Source organism: Phascolarctos cinereus, unplaced genomic scaffold (genome assembly GCF_003287225.1).
Source record: "Phascolarctos cinereus isolate Bilbo 61053 unplaced genomic scaffold, phaCin_HiC Scaffold_1;HRSCAF=81, whole genome shotgun sequence".
Lineage (NCBI taxonomy): Eukaryota > Metazoa > Chordata > Mammalia > Diprotodontia > Phascolarctidae > Phascolarctos > Phascolarctos cinereus.
In genome coordinates, this window is record NW_027555514.1 from 162,729,429 (window position 1) to 162,748,081 (window position 18,653).

Here is an 18,653-nt window from a genome sequence, read left to right on the forward strand (position 1 = left end):
GGGATTTCAGGTCCTGGTGAAGACAAAGAACAAGAAACAAGGTATAGGAAGAGATGTAACAATCAGTTATGACTGGACAAAAGAATTTCATAGTTCATTGTAGACATGGAACTTTTGTAGGTCATGAAAAGTCCAGGGTGTGATCATCTTGGTGTGTTGACTTCCTCGGTTAGTATAACTATTTTGAAAACCTTGTGAATCCTACTATACTGAAGTGGCAACCAGGATAGGGAACGGGCTTATTGAGAGGAAAAAGTCTCGGACAACCTGTGTCTCCCCTAAACCCTCAAGATCACACTCTACGGTAAGATTGCCTTACTGGTTTTAAAGTCAGTAACTATATAGCCTCAAAATAATTATACTAACCATGGAAGTCAGCACTTGTTCTGTGCAGTGACTAACATATTTAGGGTGGAACAAAAGGAAAGATGCATTACAGATTATTCTTTGTAGTGATCAAGTTTTCTAAAGAGGCAATGTGGCATAGTGCAGAGAGCCTCGAAGCCAGAAAGTCTTAGGCTCAAGTCCCCTCTGACACACTGGCTGCATGAGCCTGAGCAAGTCACTTAACCTTCAATGCTCTAGGACAGTGGTTCTCCTTTTACAGTTTTAAAAGGCCCCCCTACCCAATGGCTTTTGTTTGTAGATTATAGCTACTAATATTTACTGAATTAGAAATTAAAACATCATTATGCAAGTAGTTTTGATTTTGTGGTGACCCCCCAATGGTCCTCAGACCACACTTTGAAAATTGATGCTTTAGGCTACTACAGGAGAGGGGGAACCTTTGGCCTGGGGGCCACATGTGGCCCTCTAGGTCCTCAAGTGCAGCCCTTTGACTGAATCCAAACTTCACAGAACAAATCACCTTAATAAAAAGATTTGTTCTGTAAAACGGGACTCAGTCAAAAGGCAGAACCTGAGGACCTAAAGGGCCACTTATGGCCTCCATGCCCAAGGTTCCCTGCTCCTGGGCTACTATTCTAAGTTACATTTTAAGTAGGAGATTCCTCACTGGAGAACTTTCAATACCAATGAAATCATATGTCCATTCCACATTTCCCCCATCCCCCTACGCATCTTTTAAAGCACACAACAGGAATGGCAGTTCTGTTAATTGGATTTTAGAGATGAAAGGATGAATGAAAAAAGCATTTGTCACCTGGGGACAAGCACTATACTAATTGTTGATAACACAAAGTACAAAAGAGTAAGACAGTTTCTGCCCTCAAGGAGCTTACATTCTAATTGGGGGAAACAACATATAGGTTGCTTCTGGATATGTTTTCCTCCACAGTAAATCAGAAAAGAAAACCAACATGGACAGCTGGTTCCTGCAATGACGAGGCCCTTTAATTATTCTCACATCCACCCTATCTTTTCCAGCTTCTCCAACATAAATAATTCAACTGTCATTTAATTACAGTGCTGGAAAATTTACATCATTCATCTTCAAGTATATCACCCCCTTAGTGAAAGAGTCTTGAAAAAATTTCCATGATACAAAAGACAAGCTGACCCAGAGAAAGTCAGTTTTTTAAAAAATGATGAAAGATTTGAAAAACTGTAAACAATATGTCATTACATATGGTTTCAAAGCAAAACTATTTCCTGATAAAGGCATGAATAAGAGTAATGAACTGAAGAAATTTTATCGCCACTACAGATAAGGCTCAAAGAAGCAGTAGGCCTTCCCATTCTACCAGGCGACCCAAAATATTTCAAGGCATTTAAAAGCCAGTGACCTCCCACGCCTGGAATGAGAGGTCTAGTTTTCTACTCCACCTCCTGTCTTCCTTCAATTTCCAGCTAAAAATCTCACTTTCTGCAAAAAAGCTTTTCCATCTTCCTTAATCTTAATGCCTTCCCTCGGAGATTATCTGCAAGTCCGGCATATACGCATTGCTGTGTCTATAGTGTCTCGTCCTTTGGATTGGGAGCTCCTTGAGGGCAGCGGCCGGTTTTTGCCTTTCTTGGTTATCCCGGGTGCCTAGCACGGTGCTCAGTACATATTAGGCGCATAATAAATGCTTGTTAACCGATCAGCCCAAGCAGAGAGCCCTCAACTCAACTAAATCGGGCCTGCTGGCCTCTCTCCGCCGGGAGCCCTTTCCCATTTCCCACGCCCAAGAGCGCAGACCAGCCTGGGTCAAGCTCTTCCTCCCCACGAACACCAGCCAAGCCCCAGAGGCGCATTAGCAAGCGCGCAGTGCGGCGCAGGGGAGAAAGCTTTGGCTCCCAGGGCTGCACATCACCTGCAGCACAGGCGAAAGCGAGGCCAGAAGGAGGGTAAGAATTCAAAAGAGAGGGCACTGGGGGGGAGGGGAAGGGAGTGGGGATGCAGTGGACAGCGTCAAAATGGCGACGGCCGCGGCCGGCGGGGCGGGGGCGGGGCCGGGAGAGGGGGCGGGGTCACCGGGCTGGGGGGCGGGGTGGGGCCGGGCCCAGGGGCCGGGAGGAGGGAGGCCGGGGTGAGGTGGGGAGGCGCCGTTTCCATAGCGGCCACAGGAGGTGTCGCGCCGGGGAACTTCCTGGTTCCCGGGCTCGCTCCCTGCCACAGCCGCTCCGCCGGGGATCCACTGGGAAGGGGAACAATGGGGCGGAGGAGACTGCAGTAGCCCTTGCTGCCGCCCGCGGCCTGGGGACCTCGCCGCCTGCCTCCTCCGCAGACGGGACCGTCCCGAGGTAACTTGGTTGGCCGCTTCCCCTCCCACCCAGACCTGCCCGGATTCCCCCTCCCCCAGCCCCGCCTCTGGATGGGGACTTTGGAGCGAGCGGCCCCCCGAGAGCCGGACGCCGCCATTCCCCGTCCCGGGGAGCCGAAGGATGAGGTTGTCGGCCGTGCCCAGGGTTGGGACGTTCCATCTCCCGGGCAGGGTCCGGGGACCGGAGTTCCACGAAACGCGTACGCCTGCGTGTGAATGTGAGCGTGTGCGAGGGTGACCAGGAGGGCGGGGGGCGAGGTGGGGGGGGTGTCCTTTGTCCCCTCCGCGAGCCTCGGTTGGTGGGCTCGGAGGGGGTGTGATTGGCGGGGGCGGGGGGAAGCTTTCGAGGAGCGCGTGGAGGGGGGGCGGGGGGGCGCAGGTGAGAGGGAGGAGATGCGGATGGAGGCGGTGGCTTAGGGTGACCCTGGACGGGCTGTGAGCCCACCCCCCACTTCCACACTCCACGGAGGCGGTGTCCCCGCCTGTGCCTCCCTTTCTTTTTTCCTTTCCAAGTTTCTCTTTGGCCCCCTGGAGACTCGCTTCCCTCGTCAGTTTCTGTGGCGTCTGCTGGGCAGAAGTGAGGGGAACTTTTCTGTCCGTCAAACGATCGCCTGAAGTTCTTGGGAATTTAGTTTTGGGCCAGAGCCGTTCGGGTGAGGGAGAAAATAATGAGGAAGAGATTTTTTTTTTCTTCGACAGCCGGGGAGACCGGTTTGCCCTACAAAGTTTATAAAAATACTTTGGAGGTAACAGCTGGGTAACTCTAGGCTGAATTTTTACAAAGTTTCTCTTCCGTGAAAGCTGTTAATTCACTGTTCCAAGCTTTCGAAATGTTACAAGTTTTGAATCGAACAATTGGTATTTGTATATTTACATAGTACTTGGCACTTTGTAACCTCTTAATGAATGCCATTCCATTTAAATGTAAACTCCCACCATTTTTGCGCTTTATAATTCATCTTTTTTTTAAAAAAAATTTGCATAAACTTGTTAGATAGTAAACGTTGACTTACTACTCTATGTTGGGAAGGATTGTTGAATTGGGACTTAACCGAATCATTGAAATTAATGCGATATAAATGAAAAATGAATACTGTTAAGAATCAAGAACTTTTTTTTAATGCCTTGGGGAAACTATGATCAGTTACTGTTGGATTTGTGAATTGTAAGTTGAATGATGGTGTTTCAGGTGTTTCATGTTATAAATGTAAGGAAATGATTTTGATGAAGATATGCCACTTGGGAATTTAGTTTTGTGCCAGAGCCGTTCGGGTGAGGGAGAAAATAATAAGGAAGAGATTTTTTTTTTCTTCGACAGCCGGGGAGACCGGTTTGCCCTACAAAGTTTATAAAAATACTTTGGAGGTAACAGCTGGGTAACTCTAGGCTGAATTTTTACAAACATCTCAGGCTTTTGGTTATCTGAGAAATAAGCTAAGGGAAAATTATGTGCTTACTTGTACATAGTAGGTGGATCATGGAATTGAACAATATTTCCTTATAAATGAGAATTTGTTGAAGTTCTCAATTCTTAGATTTTTATGTATAGATAAGTTTCATATTTTAAAAGAGTATCCCTTGGTCCAGAGAGACTTGGTGAATAAGGGATAGAGTAATGTACTGGAGTCAGGAGGAACTGGATTCAGATCTCAGCTGTGACACTTTTTAACACCATGACCTAAATCACTTAACCTATTTGAGCCTCATCTTCCTTTAAAAAAGGTAAGATAATACCTGTAAGATCTACTTCAGGGGTTTGTTTTGAGGCTCAAATAAGATGATGTACATCAAGTGAAATGTAAATTTCAACTTTTATATATGTATAGATTGGTGTGAAAATTATTTACGACAAGCAACACTTGATATGGTTTCATTTTGTGACAGAAATGGATATATGTGTGTACTTTTGCTGACTTTAAGTTGACTCAAAAAGTCTGACCTTGACAAGATGAAATTAGTCTGAGTTGTTTTCTCCATCTTTAGTTAGTTCTCTTATCAATTGACTCCTGAATTTCCTGCCATGAATACCTGTTTTATTGTTCTTTTTGTTGTGTTTTTAATTCTGTTCATTTTCTGACTGGATATTTCTGGTGGAAATGCACAAAAATTGTAGTTTCTAAGGAGCACTCTTCAGTAACTGTTAGATATACCTGCTGTTGGTATGAAGAAGTTAATATATTGGAAGGATCAATCTCACCAAAGTCCAGAGAAGTATGGATGAAAACAAAAAACTCCAAGAGCTGACAAATTCTTCCTGAAAGAAAGCGCAATTAACATCCAGACAGTAAGCAAAGAACTACAGAGGGATCTAGCACATATAGACATCTTAAGTTTGGCAGAGCAGTAAGAATACCATTAAAAGAGCAGCTGCTAATTGTTGCTATGAAGGAAAAAAATTTGTCATTAGCAAAACATTACAAAACTCAGAGTAGTGAAGATGAGAAAAAAGATAACATTTGCTGATAAAACTCACCTTTTAATTTAATATACCCAAAGTTTAGAAGAAGTCCAGATGACCCTGAATGATCTGACCATCCTCAGACTGTAAAACATCAAGCTCCCCAAATGTTTTGGGCTTTTCCCCCCCCTTCCAATGGACCTGGTAGTCCTGTCTTCTCTAAGGGAATTTTTATTGATGTATGTTGAAAAGCAGAATCATTCTGGAATTATAAAATTCTCAATTGGAGATGAACTACTGTAATACCCTGTACTATGACTCATCACAAAGGGTTAAGATGTTTATCCAAGTGATGGAAATAACATACGTCAGTGGTCTGAGAATTTGCCTTACTTAAAGCTCATTGAAAATCTGAAAAGCTGTGTACTATAATTAAGGCTAGAGTTGGAAAAATGACCTGTTGGTCAAAGTTATACTTAATATTCAATGTGATATTAAGTGTAGTTTCATGATTAAAAGTGAAAGGTTATGTCAAAATCCTGTGAGTTCACTATTGTCATGTATAAGTGTTGATTGAAGCAAAAAAAATGTATCTTGTTTTTAAAATATTTTATTCTGAATTTAACACCATGTGAATAAGCATTTCTATTTTCATAGAAAAAGAGGACTGTATCTGCAGATTTCTATTTTGTATACCTTGCTTTTCTTTTTTACTGATGATACTGATAAAAATTCAAGCTATAGCTTTCAAAGCTGTCCTGTTTGTCATTGCTTCTTTATGATTTTTGTTCTGTTCTAATTTTCTATTTTATTTTATTATTTTATTTTTGTCTAGGCAATTGGGGTTAAGTGACTTGCCCAGAGTCACAGCTATTAAGTGTTATGTGTCTGAAGCCTGATTTGAACTCAGGTCCTCCTGACTCCAGGACTGGAGCTCTATCCACCTAGCTGCCCTATTCTCATTTTTAAAAGGTGCTGCTTTTCCTTCCTTTTCTCTTCCCCCTTCTCATTTCCCTTCCCAGACATCAGAAATACTTGGAAGTCCTTAAGTCCATAAAACTCCGTTTTTCCACTGTAGGATTATATTTAGCTTTTTAGGGTAAATTATCCTTGGTTGTAAGACTGTAGCTTTTGCCTATATTGTATTTCAAGATCTCTTGTTTTTAGTAGTAGTTGTCAGGTATTCTGTGATGCTGTATGTGGTTGCTTGATACATAATCTGTTTTTTTCTCAGTATCAGTATGTTTGCAATATCTTTGTGGTAGCTATGGATTTTGGCTATGACATTCCTGAGAATTTTCCTTCTGAAGTTTCTTTCAGAAGGTGATTGATGGATTCTATCTTTACATTGTAATAGATCTGGGCAGTTTCATTTATGATTTCTTGAAGTATAGGTCTGAGTGTTTAGGCTTTTTAAAAAAAATCATGGTTCTTCACAGAGTCCAGTGATTCATCCATTTATTTTTTTTCCAAGCATCATCTTTCCCTCCCACTGCCCCAACCAGTTAAACAGTAACAGGAAAGTCTAGCCAGCCTTTTTGAAGCAGAAAGGTGCCCTGAGTGAGAGACAGGAGGCAGCATATGCCCAGACCACCACCATCACCATTTTCCCTCAGACCCTGATGGAGACATCCTAGGACCTTGACTGAGCCTAAAAACCTTGGAAATTACAGTGTCCCATAAACTAGCAGACCTGCTTCCATCCTGATAGCCTTCCAATCCTGACAGCCATCATTGATGGAAGAAAACATTGTGGAGAAAGGAGCCCACCCTTTTCATCACCACCAGCAACAACTCTTGAGTGGTTCTACCTTCCACCAACACACAGGTGGGCATAGGAGCCCTCGGCAGTACCTTCCAGATGGCCAATCCTGCTTCTGGCTCAGCCCTTATATTTGTCTTTTGGGGAACCAACTCCTTTGGAGAAGGGGCCAGCTGTTCTTACCAACTGCCATACAAAGAGCAGGCAAGCCAGCTTAGCTAAAGCAGCAAGGCACCCTGAAGGAGAGACAGGAGGTAGCATGTGCCAGACAAATTGAACCACCACCACTGCTTTGACCAGCATCTCACCTCAGACCCCAATGGAGAGAGCCCAGAACCCTTTATCCAAGAGTTTTTGGAATAGCAATTTTTCTAGCCCAGGGCCTTCAACCATCCATCATCCTGGGAAACAAGTCCCATAGAGATGCAACCTGGCAACTGCTGCTGTAGATGCTACAGCTACAGGTACTGAAGATATAGAAAAGAAAGTTACTCTCACCAAATTTTTTGGCACTGTCAACTAAGTTTATCAACAACTGATATCATTTGATCTGTGGAAATGACATTGGAAGACACAGAAACATAATGCTTTGCCGCTGCATTCAGGGATCCGAGACTTTTCCGTCTAACTTGCAGCTGAAACCTTCCTTATATGTTGTCTCCCCCATTATAATGTAAGTCCTTTGACAAGAGCAGGAACAATTTTTTCTATTTGTATCCCTAGTGCTTTGCACATAGTAAGCACTTATTTCATTCATTTAGTAAAAACAAGAGCAAAAAATTAAATCCTCATAACAAATATTAGTACTGCAACAAAACAGATCTCCACACTGGCTATGTCCAAAAATTGTCTCAATCTGCATTTTAAGGGCGTTACCTCTCTTGCTAAAGTTGGGTGGTGTATTTTGTCTTTAGTCTTATGAACTTGTGATTTAATTTTGAATTGATCAGAGTTTTAAACTCATTCGGAGTTGTTGAATATAGTGATTCTTAAGTGTTCTCCTCTTTACCTGTGTTTCCAGGCCAGTTGTTTTTCGTATCAGATATCTTATATTTTCTTTCATTTTTTTCACTTTTGATTTTATCCTAATTTTTGTTGTTGTTGTTGTTGTCTTTTGGAGTCATTGATTTCTTTTTGGTCTGTTGTGGTTTGTGAGATGTCTGTTACTTGGTTGATATTTACCACTTTATCTTCTTAGCTGTTCTGATTTTTTTCTCTCCATAGATTTTATTTCATTTTAAATATCTTGCTTTCTTTTAGGTATTCATGTAGTCCTTGTGGAAAATCCATTTTTTTCTGCTTGCATTTGTTACAGACTTACTCTCTGCTTTTTGGAGGGTCTCTAGAACTATAATAGTTTTTTATACTGGTTTTCACCCGTTTTCTTTGATTTCTATAGTTCATGAATTGGGGCTTTGTGCCAGGGCCTGACTTCCACCCCTGCTACACTTTTGGGTAGGGTAGTCATCCCTTCATGGTACTTTTCTGGGTCCCCTGGGTGCCTATAATGGCCTTACCCTTCTGAGATCTTTGAAGTTCAAGGTGCTGGGGCTTCGCTGTGGCATCTCAGTGTTAAAGACCTTAGAGCCCCTTTATACCCATCATGACGTATTGCCATAAAGTCCTCGTTACTTTTGATCTCTTGGGTTTCTGAGGTTCTCACTCTTGGGCATTTTGATTTTTCTGTGTCTTTCTCAGTGGGCACTCTATTCTTATTCCTTGCAGGCTACAAATGTCTTTGGCACATCCATGGTTGTTACTGGGCTTGTTTGCCCATGCAGATTCTGACTTTGGTAGCCACTTTTCCTGTTGCCTGTGAGGTTCTGCCTTTTTGTGAAGCTCTAGTGTAGACATCACTTACTGTGGTTTCTCATTTAGTCTGCCAGGAATTTCAGGTTTTTGTTGGAGTAAGTATGTGGAGCAGAATAATCTTCCTCAGTTCCGGCAAGTCAGTTTCTTTTATATCTTGGATATCAGATTTAAGTAAATGTAGTTAAAGATTTTTTTTGGTATAGGTATCTTTGCTTTCCAATTATCCTTGTGCTGATTTCATTCATGCAAAAGCTTTTCAATTTTATGGAACCAAAACGTTTGCATTTTATTTCCCATAATCCTTTCTCTATCCCTTGTTTAATCAAGAACTCTTCCCCCATTCACAGTTACGAACCTTATCTCCTTTCCTGCTCATCTAATTTGTGTATGATGTTATCTTTTATATCTAGTTCGTATGTTTATTTGGGGCTTGTTGTGGTATGTGATATAGGATGTTGTCCTAAGCTTAATTTCTATTAGGCTGCTTTCCAGTTTTCCCAGCAAGTTTAGCAAATAGTAAATCCTTTTCCCCAGGAGTTGGAGTCTTTGGGTTTATTGAACATTATGCTACTACTAATGTTCATTTATTTCTGCATCTTGTATATCTAATTTCTTCCACTGATCAACTTTTCCATTTTTCTTTTATTAACATGTAAGTACATAGACTTACAGTTTTATTTCTTATATTTTACACACACACACACACACACACACACACACACACACACACTTTGTTTCTTAGTGTAGTTTGAGATCTAGCACTAATAGACATCCCTGTTCCTTCCCACTTTTAAAACTATTTTTTTGAGATTATTTATCTTTTTGATCCTCTAGGTCATGTTATTATTTTTGTTAGTTTTATGAAATTACCCTTTGGTCATTTGACTAATAGGGCATTGAATAAATAAATTTAGATAATATTATCATTTTCTTTAATCGGCATGGTCCAACAATGGGCAGTTAATTTCTTTCTACTTGTTTAGGTCTGCCTTTATTTCTATAAAGAGTGTTTTCTGATTGTATTCATATAATTTCTGTGTTTGTCTTAAGAGGCAAAATTTCAGATATTTAATCTATTCTGTAGTTATTTTGCATTGAATTTCTCTTTCTACCTCTTCCTGCCAAGTTTTGTTGCTAATATTCATGATGACTGATGATTTCTGTGGGTTCATTTTCTATCCTGCTACTTAGCTGTAGTTATTATTGTTGATATTAACTGATAGTTGATATCATGTCATCTGCAAAAAGCAATAGTTTTATTTCCTCTACCTATGTTTATTCCCTTGATTACTTTTTTTTATTGCTATTAGCATTTCTACCACTGTGTCAAATAATGGTGATGATAATGGACATCTTTGCTTTATCTCTGCTCTTATTGGAAAAGGCCTCTCTCTAGCTTCACCCCATTACATATAAATACTGGCTCTTGGTTTTAGATAGACACTATTATATTGAGAAAAGTCAGTTTATTATTATTACTTTTTAACAAATATGTGTTGTATTGTCAACTTTTTTTCTGAATCTATTGATATAATCTTATTATTTTTGCTGATTTTGTTATTACTATGGCCTATATTGATAGCTTTACTTTTGTTGTTCCATCATATCTGATTCATTGTGACCCCATTTTGGGGTTTTTCTTGGCAAGATCCTGTAGTGGTTTGCCATTTCCTTCTCCAGCTCATTTTACAGATGAGGAAACTGAGGCAAACAGGGTTAAGTGACTTGCCTACGGTCACACAGCTAGTAAGTGTCTGAGGCCACATTTGAACTCATGAAGTTGAGTCTTCCTGATTCTAAGCCTAGTGCTTTATCCACTGGGCCACCTAGCTGCCTGATAGCTTTACTAATATTGAATAAATACTGCATTCCTGGTATAAATCCATCCTGGTCATAGTATGTAATCTTTTTAATGTTTTGTTATAGTCTCTTTGCTAGTATTTATGCAATATTTTTGTGTTGATAATCATTTGACATTGATTTGTTGTTTTATTTTTCTACTCCCTGGTTTTGGTATCAAGACCATATTTGTGTTATACATGGAATTTGGTAGAATCTCTTCTTTTCCTCTCTACCCTCCCCCACCCCAGGCTATTTAATGTTGGAATTAATTATGTTTTATAGAATTTGCTTGCAAGTCCATCTGGTTCTGGTTTTTTTTTTCCTTTGGGGGTTCCTTTATTGCTTCAGTTTCTTTTTCTGATATTTCTTGTTCTGTTTTGTAGGTATTTTTATATCTTTGTAAATATTCATAAATTTTATTGAAGTTATCAGTTTTGTTGGCATATAATTAGGCAAAAGGGTTTTTAATAATTTACTTCATTTTCTCTTCACTTGTTATAAAGGGAAACAGTATGCTCAGCTCCTAAAGAGGTTGGCCATACTACCTTACTACATCTTTGGTCCTGAATTGGATCCTGACTTGGCTGTGTTCCCACTCTAAGGCTCTTGATTGGAGCAAGCACTTCATCTATGTCATTGTCCAAGTCAATGATAAAAATGTTGAACAGTACAAGGCCAAGAATAGATCTCTGGGATACTCCAAGAATATTTGTTGATGCTATTGTGTGTTTCTCTATCTTCCCTCATTAACCTCAGCTCATTTTGAGTCTTAGCAATTCTCATGCTGTTTTTTATGGGATCAGGCCTCACTCTAATATTCATCTGACTTTAACTAGCCTTGTTTCCATCTTTTACTCATCTTTTAAAAATTCAAGCTAATTTCTTAAAAATCTAAATCTAATTTCTTTTGAAAGTCTGAGTCTTCTGTGTATCCACATTGGTCTTTTCAGATAAATCCCATTTTTTTCCCCTTTTTGGAATTGTCACCTTTTATGTCATCAGAATTTCATTCTTGAGAATCTATCATCCCTTCTAATTTGACTTACCTTGAAGTGTCTTACTCCATGACCTCCTACCTGTCTTTTCTCTGAACTCTTTGAAATCTAAGGTACATGTCAAGCTGCTCAGATTTCTTCTCCTATATTTTGCACACTATAGGTGGAAGTTCCCTCCCTGCAGTTTCCATCATTTTCACCACAGCAACCAGCCTTGTTAATGAGATCATATTCAGAATAGAATTTTCCTTTGTTTCTTTATCTTTTGAGTGATGAAATTATCACCAATGCAAGTCAAGAAGTTATTAACTGCTTTGCTTTTGGCAAAGAGGAAGCTCCAGAGGTGGCCCTGGTGGTCTCAGTAACAGAAGAACCTTCAGGGAAGTGGATGAGGAGGTGAAGAAAAGGATTGAAAAAGGAGAAGGAAAGAAGCCAGGCCTTGTTTTAATAACGATTGGAGTTCTGTTGTTGAAGGCTCCCTTCAGTGAAGAGAGATGTTCTGTGAATGTTGTATTAGGTGCGGTCTGGAGGATTTGGTGCTTACCTTGGAAGGTAGAGAATTGGATATCCTGAGGGTGCCTGGCACCTGGGAGAGTGCAAAGGCATAGACCTAGGGAGGAGATTTTGAGGCAAATGGAGAAAAGAAGGTAACTAGGGGAAGGGTTTAGTTCAGTGGTAGGCTGCCTAATCAGGGATATAAATGTGTGTGTGGGCAGGGTCTTTTCTAACACCTGTAGTATTTGGCTTTGTTCTGGGAGTGAGGCACAGTAAAGGGGAATCCTTGGCAAGCAAAAAATGAAATTAGAAGGAAAAACTAATGAACAGGACTAGTTGAAGGGTAGGAGAGGAAAGGGGAATTTATTTGATTGGGAGGAAAAAAGATGGGAATAATTAAATAACCTAATAAAAGTAGGAAAGAAAAGTAACTAAAACCCAAAGGGAAAGGGTAACTAATAAGAAGAGGAAATCAGGATGGAGGGGGAGAAAGCCATAGAGAATAGGGCTATCTTAAAAAAGGAATAAGCTAAAGTAACTGAACATAGTACTGTGTATACAGCAGAAGAGGGAAAACAATCATAACCTGAAGAAAGCCAACCAATATTAGAGACAAATTGAGGAAAACTTTAACTGTCATGATTTTAAATGTGGGAAAAAAACTTTAAAGTGAATGGAGTAAACAATCCAATAGAATCAATCAATCAATAGACATTAAATGCCAACTGTATGTCAGGCACTATGCTAAACTCTGGATAAGAAAACAAAACCGTGTAATCTGTTGCTTACTAAAAACAAAGACATACACAAAATAGAACTGAGGAAATGGGAAAAACAATTTAAGACGTGCCAAATAAATCCAAAAAAAGCAGGAGTTGCTGTCATGTTGACAAAGCAAAAACAGACATTTTAAAAATGAAAATGGATAAAGAAGGAAACTATTATATTATAAAGAACCATAGACAACAAACCAAAACCAGGAATAAATTTATACATTCCAAATGCCTTAGCATCCAAATTCATGAAGGAAACATCTGAGCTACAAAAATACGTAGACAGTAACACAGTTGTGACAGGAGACATTTCTATATCCTTCTCTCAGTTTTGGATAACTCTTAACAGAAAGATGAACTAAAGGGAAAAATGTGAAAGTGAATAAATTGCTAGAGAAACTAAAGTTGAAAGACTTATGGCATCTTCTAAATATGACAGCAAAAGAATATAAGTATTTCTCAGCACCATATGAAGCTATTACAAACATTGACCAAATGTATATGACCATATATATGTATATATGTATATGTATTTATACACACACACACACACACACATAAAAGGGCATAGAGATATTGCAAACAAATGTAAAAAAGGTAGAAATTGTTAATATATCCCTTATAGACCATAATGCAATAAAAATAATCTTTGGTTCAGGGTCCACAAACAAAAAGCACAGACCTAAATGGAGATTTAACAAGGAAATCTTAAATAATGAGTGAATCAAAGAATGAACTATAGAAACAATAATTATGGGGGGAAATAATGAAACAACTTACCAAAATTGCTGAGATGTAGCTAAAGCAGGTCTTGGGGTGGGGAGGAATCATATATTACTACAAACACGTTAACAAAATAGAAAATGAGAGTTAACTGAATATGCATTTATAAAAATTAGAAAGCCAATAAATAAACCTATAATCACAAAAGAAGAGGCATAAAAATTAGAGGAAAAATTGATAAGCAATAAAAACTGTATAAATGATAAAGTTAAAAGCTATTTCTTTGAAAAGACTAATAAAGTTGACAGACTTTTAGCTAATTTGATTAAAATGAAGAGAGCAGAGACTCAAATCAATAAAGTAGCAAATGTGCTTATTGCAAAGCTCTGCCAATACAATAAAAATGACAGTACTTCCAAAGTTAAGTTGTACTTTTAATGTTATATCAGTTAGATTACCAAGGGGATACTTTATAGAACTTGATAAAATAATAATTCATTTAAAAAAAAAGGTAATGTATCAAGGGAAATGGTGCAGACAAGTAGGAATAAAAGAGAAATGGCATTTCCAGAACTCGAACTATTTTATAAAGCAGCAGTTATTAGCGTCATTGAAAACATCTAGTATTGGTTTAAAAAAAGAGATCAATGAAATAGACTAGACAAAGGAAAATGAGAAACAATGGAATTCAGTAGCCCAGTGTTTAAATGGGAAACACAAATTATCTAGGGAAAAAAACTCCTTATTTGATAAAAACTTGAAAATAATCTGATAGAAATTAGGATTAGACTAATACTTTACAGCACATTCAGTGATACATGCTGAATGGATACATGGCCTTAATGATCATATTGTAAAATAAGTAGAGATCCTATATCTCTTGCAGCTATGGGTAGAAGATACAATAACCAAACCGTAGATAGAGGCAGTTAAAATATCAAATAGATAACTTTGATTATATGAAACTTAAAAGCTTCTGCACAACAAAATTACTGTACCTATTAAAATAAAGGAAGTGATTGAATAGGAAAAAATCTCAAATTTCTGTAATAAGGATTTGGTATCAAAGATGTATAAACAATTAATAAAGATATATATAAAATCAACCGCCATTCCCCAGGAGACAACTAAAAATAAAGATGTTGTCTGTTGTCTTTTTTTTTTCTTGGTGAGGCAATTGAGGTTGTGACTTGCCCCAAGTCACACTGCTAGTAAGTGTTATGTGTCTGAAGCCAGATTAAAGATGTTGTCCACAGAGACCAATTCACTAAGCTGGAGAATATGACTTGGGACATGGATGTTGAGTGGAAGTATATACCTGCTTGGCCAAAAGTTGAAGGCAGTGCTGAAGCTCAAAGATTAGCCAGAGAAGCAACTAGAAAGAAGTGAGAAGAGTCAACTCAATACTTGGAGATGGTGTTAAAGTGCCATTCTCTTTAACCCTGCAATATAATCTCCAAATCATTTTCTCTTTACCCTTCCTTCTCTCCCTCTCCCCGCTCCCCTTTATGTTGGAGCTGTCTTCTATGGCTGTGGTAATTCCTATGTCATGGATGTATGAAAATAGATTTCTATAGAAATATTGACAAACATTTTATTTTATATTCATTTGTTATATTTCCTCTGTTTTCATTTATGAGTGCACTTGAAATCATGTAAATCATTTGAGCCTTTGGTTAGATTTATATTATCTTCCATTGCTTTTTGCTCTTTTTACCACAATACCATTCATAATTTTTTTTTTACTTTCATACTCCACAGAGTGTTTTGCAAATGAATTTTTATTCTAAAATTATGTTGTCCTTGGCTCCCATCTCTTTACCCTTGTGAAGATCAAATATTTGCTTATTGATAGTTTTTGGACTCTTTTGCCTCTTCATTGTGATAACTTTTATATTACTACACTTTTGAAGGAAATGGTGATAATTAGGGTTGTATATCTTTTCCTTTTTTCCTCTTTCCTACTTTTCTATATGGGAGGACTTTTTGACCTTGTTACTATTGAAGGTGTCACCATCCTTATAGTCTCTCAGGCTTGCAACCTAGGTTACATCCTAGACTTCACACTGTCATCCCCCAAGTGTACCTATTTTCTTTTTGGCTTTGACCTTTTGGAGGTGTTATGACTGTTGCCAGGGGCTGTTGATTTCACCTTTGCAACATCTTTTGATCTCCTCTGATACTGCTACCACCCTGGTGCAGGTGTTTATCACCATGTTTGGACTATTGCAATAGCCTGCTGTTTGGTTTGCCTGCCATAAATGTTTCCTCATTCCTATACATTCTCCATTCGAAGTGATTACCAAAGTGATTTTCCTAAAGCACAAGTCTGACCATGTCACCACTATTCCCCAAGAAATTCTGGAGGATCCACATTATCTCTAGGATTAAATATAAAATCCTCTTGTGTACAAAGCCTTTCATAACCTAGGACTCCACACCCCTTTCCCCCCACTTTTCCAGTGTTCTTTTACCTTACATCGGGCCACATGCTCTTTGATTTGGTGATTCTGGCCTCCCTATTGGTCCTTGAGCATGTAAGTCCACCTCTCAGCTCTGAGCATTTTCACTGGCTGTCCTTCATCCCTGGAATGCTCTCCCTCTTCACTTGTGTGGCTTTTTTCAAGTCTTAGCTGAAGTCTTACCTTCTGCATGAAACCTTATCCAGTCCTCCTTAATCTTCCTGCCTTCCCTTTGAGGCTACGCCCAGTTTATCCTATATATAATTTGCCATACCTGGTTATCTCTTCCATTACATTGTGAGACCTTTAAGGGCAGGGGAACAGTTTTTTTTCTTTGTATCTCTTTCTCTTAGCACAGTGCCTGATGCATAGTAGGTGCTTAATAAAGGCTTATTGTCTGACCAGGTTAAGGTGAAGTTGCTGTGATTGTTTACATTGTCTACTACTTTTTAGTCTTCTATTTTCATATTTTTTAGTCCTTGTCCTATTAGATGATCTGACCACATATATAGTGACATGATTTCCATGTTAGTAACTATTTGTTTCTTTTTTTAAAATGTGCTTTTCTTTCTTTCTTCCTTTCTTCCTTCCTTCCATTCTTCCTTCCTTCCTTCCTTCCTTTTCCTTCCTTCCTTCCTTCCTTCCTTCCTTCCTTCCTTCCTTCCTTCCTTCCTTCCTTCCTTCCTTCCTTCCTGTGATATTGTTTGGTGTTTTTCATGTCCATTGTCTTCTTCTAGTCTGGAAAAAGGTATTCATGGAAACTAGGCTTCTGTGTAGGCTACAAATTGGAGTCTATATTTCCAATATATTTTTGCCGTTTTAGCTTTCACTCTGAAATCATCTTATTTGAAAGTATGTGTTGATTTGATTTGGATTATTTTATCAAATTCTTTTTAGGATTTTTCTTCATCCTCTGCATTGTGTGTTGGTGTGTAAACTGTAATTATCTTTATCATTGTCTTATTGTTTATATTCATTGTGAATTCTGTAAGATGAGATGATCTTGTGTCCCACGAAATGATATCCTTGTCTCTGAGCACGTGGTGAACAAACACTAACAACTGCTTTGTTTGCCTCTCTTAAGGAGAACCCGTAATTCAGCCTTCCGTTCACTTGCCACTTCTTTTTGTCTTTTGGCCTCATTTGTGATAAGTGAGTACATAAATAGGATCATAGATTTAGAGTTAGAAGGGACTTGAAAGGCATTTGAATCCAACCTCCTCATTTTATAGATGAGGAAATTAAGGTACAGACAGTTTGAGTTGCCCAGAATCATATAGTCAACAAATGTCTGACTTTGGATTTAAACCCAGGACTTTCTGTTTCCAATTCTAGGTCTTTATCCACTATATGGAGTTGCCAGTCAATATTTGTGAAGCATTTTTGTCAGTAATATGTCAATTCATTACTCATAGGATTGTAGAATCATAGATCTAGAGCTGTGAGAGGCCTTAGAGTTCATCTATTCCAACCTGTCTTTAAAGATGAGCAGAATTGCACAAAGATTTCACATTTAGAGTATCTACAGTTGAACAAATATTTTCAAGGTGGCTTTGAAAGGGTATAATTTTTAGTACCCTGTCTAGTACCATTCTTAATGAGAGTAGAATAGCCTGCTCAGGTATGAGGTCCTTTATTTCTTTTTCTTTGTTTCATGGGTTGCCATAGCCAAATAGTTAATTTTCTAATGGCTAAACTACTGGTTATGAGTAGACTCACTCTGTTTCTGGTACAATACTGAAGACTTTCTAGTATTGTAGAAACCACTAGCACTTAACATTTATCTTGCATAGCCTTTGAAAACTCAGTGAAAGCACTGAGAGACTACAGCATTTGTCTCAAGGAAAAGATTTCAAAAGAATGAAAAAAGCCCCATAGTTGATAGTAATGATCCCAAAGTTGGTCTTTATAAAATATTCATAAGAATGATTTAGATCAGGGCTTCTTAACCTTTTTTATCTGATGAGCCCTCTGGGCAAACTGGAAGTCTATGGATACCTCAGAATAGTATTTTTAATTTTTTGCATTATAAAAAATAAAGGATTTCAAAGGAAATAATTATATTGAAATACAGTGTGTCTGAGAAGTCTTGGTGCATTTTTAAGCTCTTAAAGCTGATGGGGGGACACCCTGTAGAATTACCAAAACAAAAAAACCAAGTAAGTTCATGGATCCCCAGGTTTAGATGCTTATGGTTGTTGATGCGCAAATGAGAAGAACAGCAAGAGGGCATTCACAAACAAGTAAGTGGGGAGCAGTTTTGTCTTCGTGTCTCTAGCTCTTAGTTCAGTGCCTGACATATAATAAATGTTTAATAATTGCTCGTTGATGGATTGACTACTTTTTGACAATCACATAATTTACTGAAAGGCACACAGAACACAAGAACCTGCTGTGTGTTTGTTGATCTTTTAAAAAAAAATGAATTGATAAAGCTAATTGCAGCTTTAAAATTTCCTCCAAGTAGGAGACACTCATGTACATATTAAGATCATACAAGATTACTTGAGGGATATAACTACAGATATATCTTTGTTCAAAGACTTTCATTATTCATGTAAAATAAACAAAAGACTTCTGGCCAAGATGGCTGCCTGAACAGAGGCAGGCAGTCCAACTTCTACATACTGACTCCAACAAAAAAATCTAAAAATCACATCAGACTAATAATGACCCGTAATCTAAT

General features: G+C 38.6%; 1 protein-coding gene across 2 annotated transcripts in view; it reads left to right on the plus strand.

Moving 5' to 3' along the window:
- Positions 1–2,595: 2,595 nt before the first annotated feature.
- USP6NL (USP6 N-terminal like) overlaps positions 2,596–18,653 on the plus strand; it is a 204,716-nt gene continuing 188,658 nt past the window's right edge. The window contains exon 1 of one of the 2 annotated variants that reach the window (XM_020999670.2): positions 2,596–2,685. The gene's annotated coding sequence lies outside the window, so the exon portion shown is untranslated. Of the gene's footprint in view, positions 2,686–2,822; positions 2,924–18,653 lie in introns of those variants that run through there. The other variant, XM_020999671.2, reaches the window with a different exon arrangement.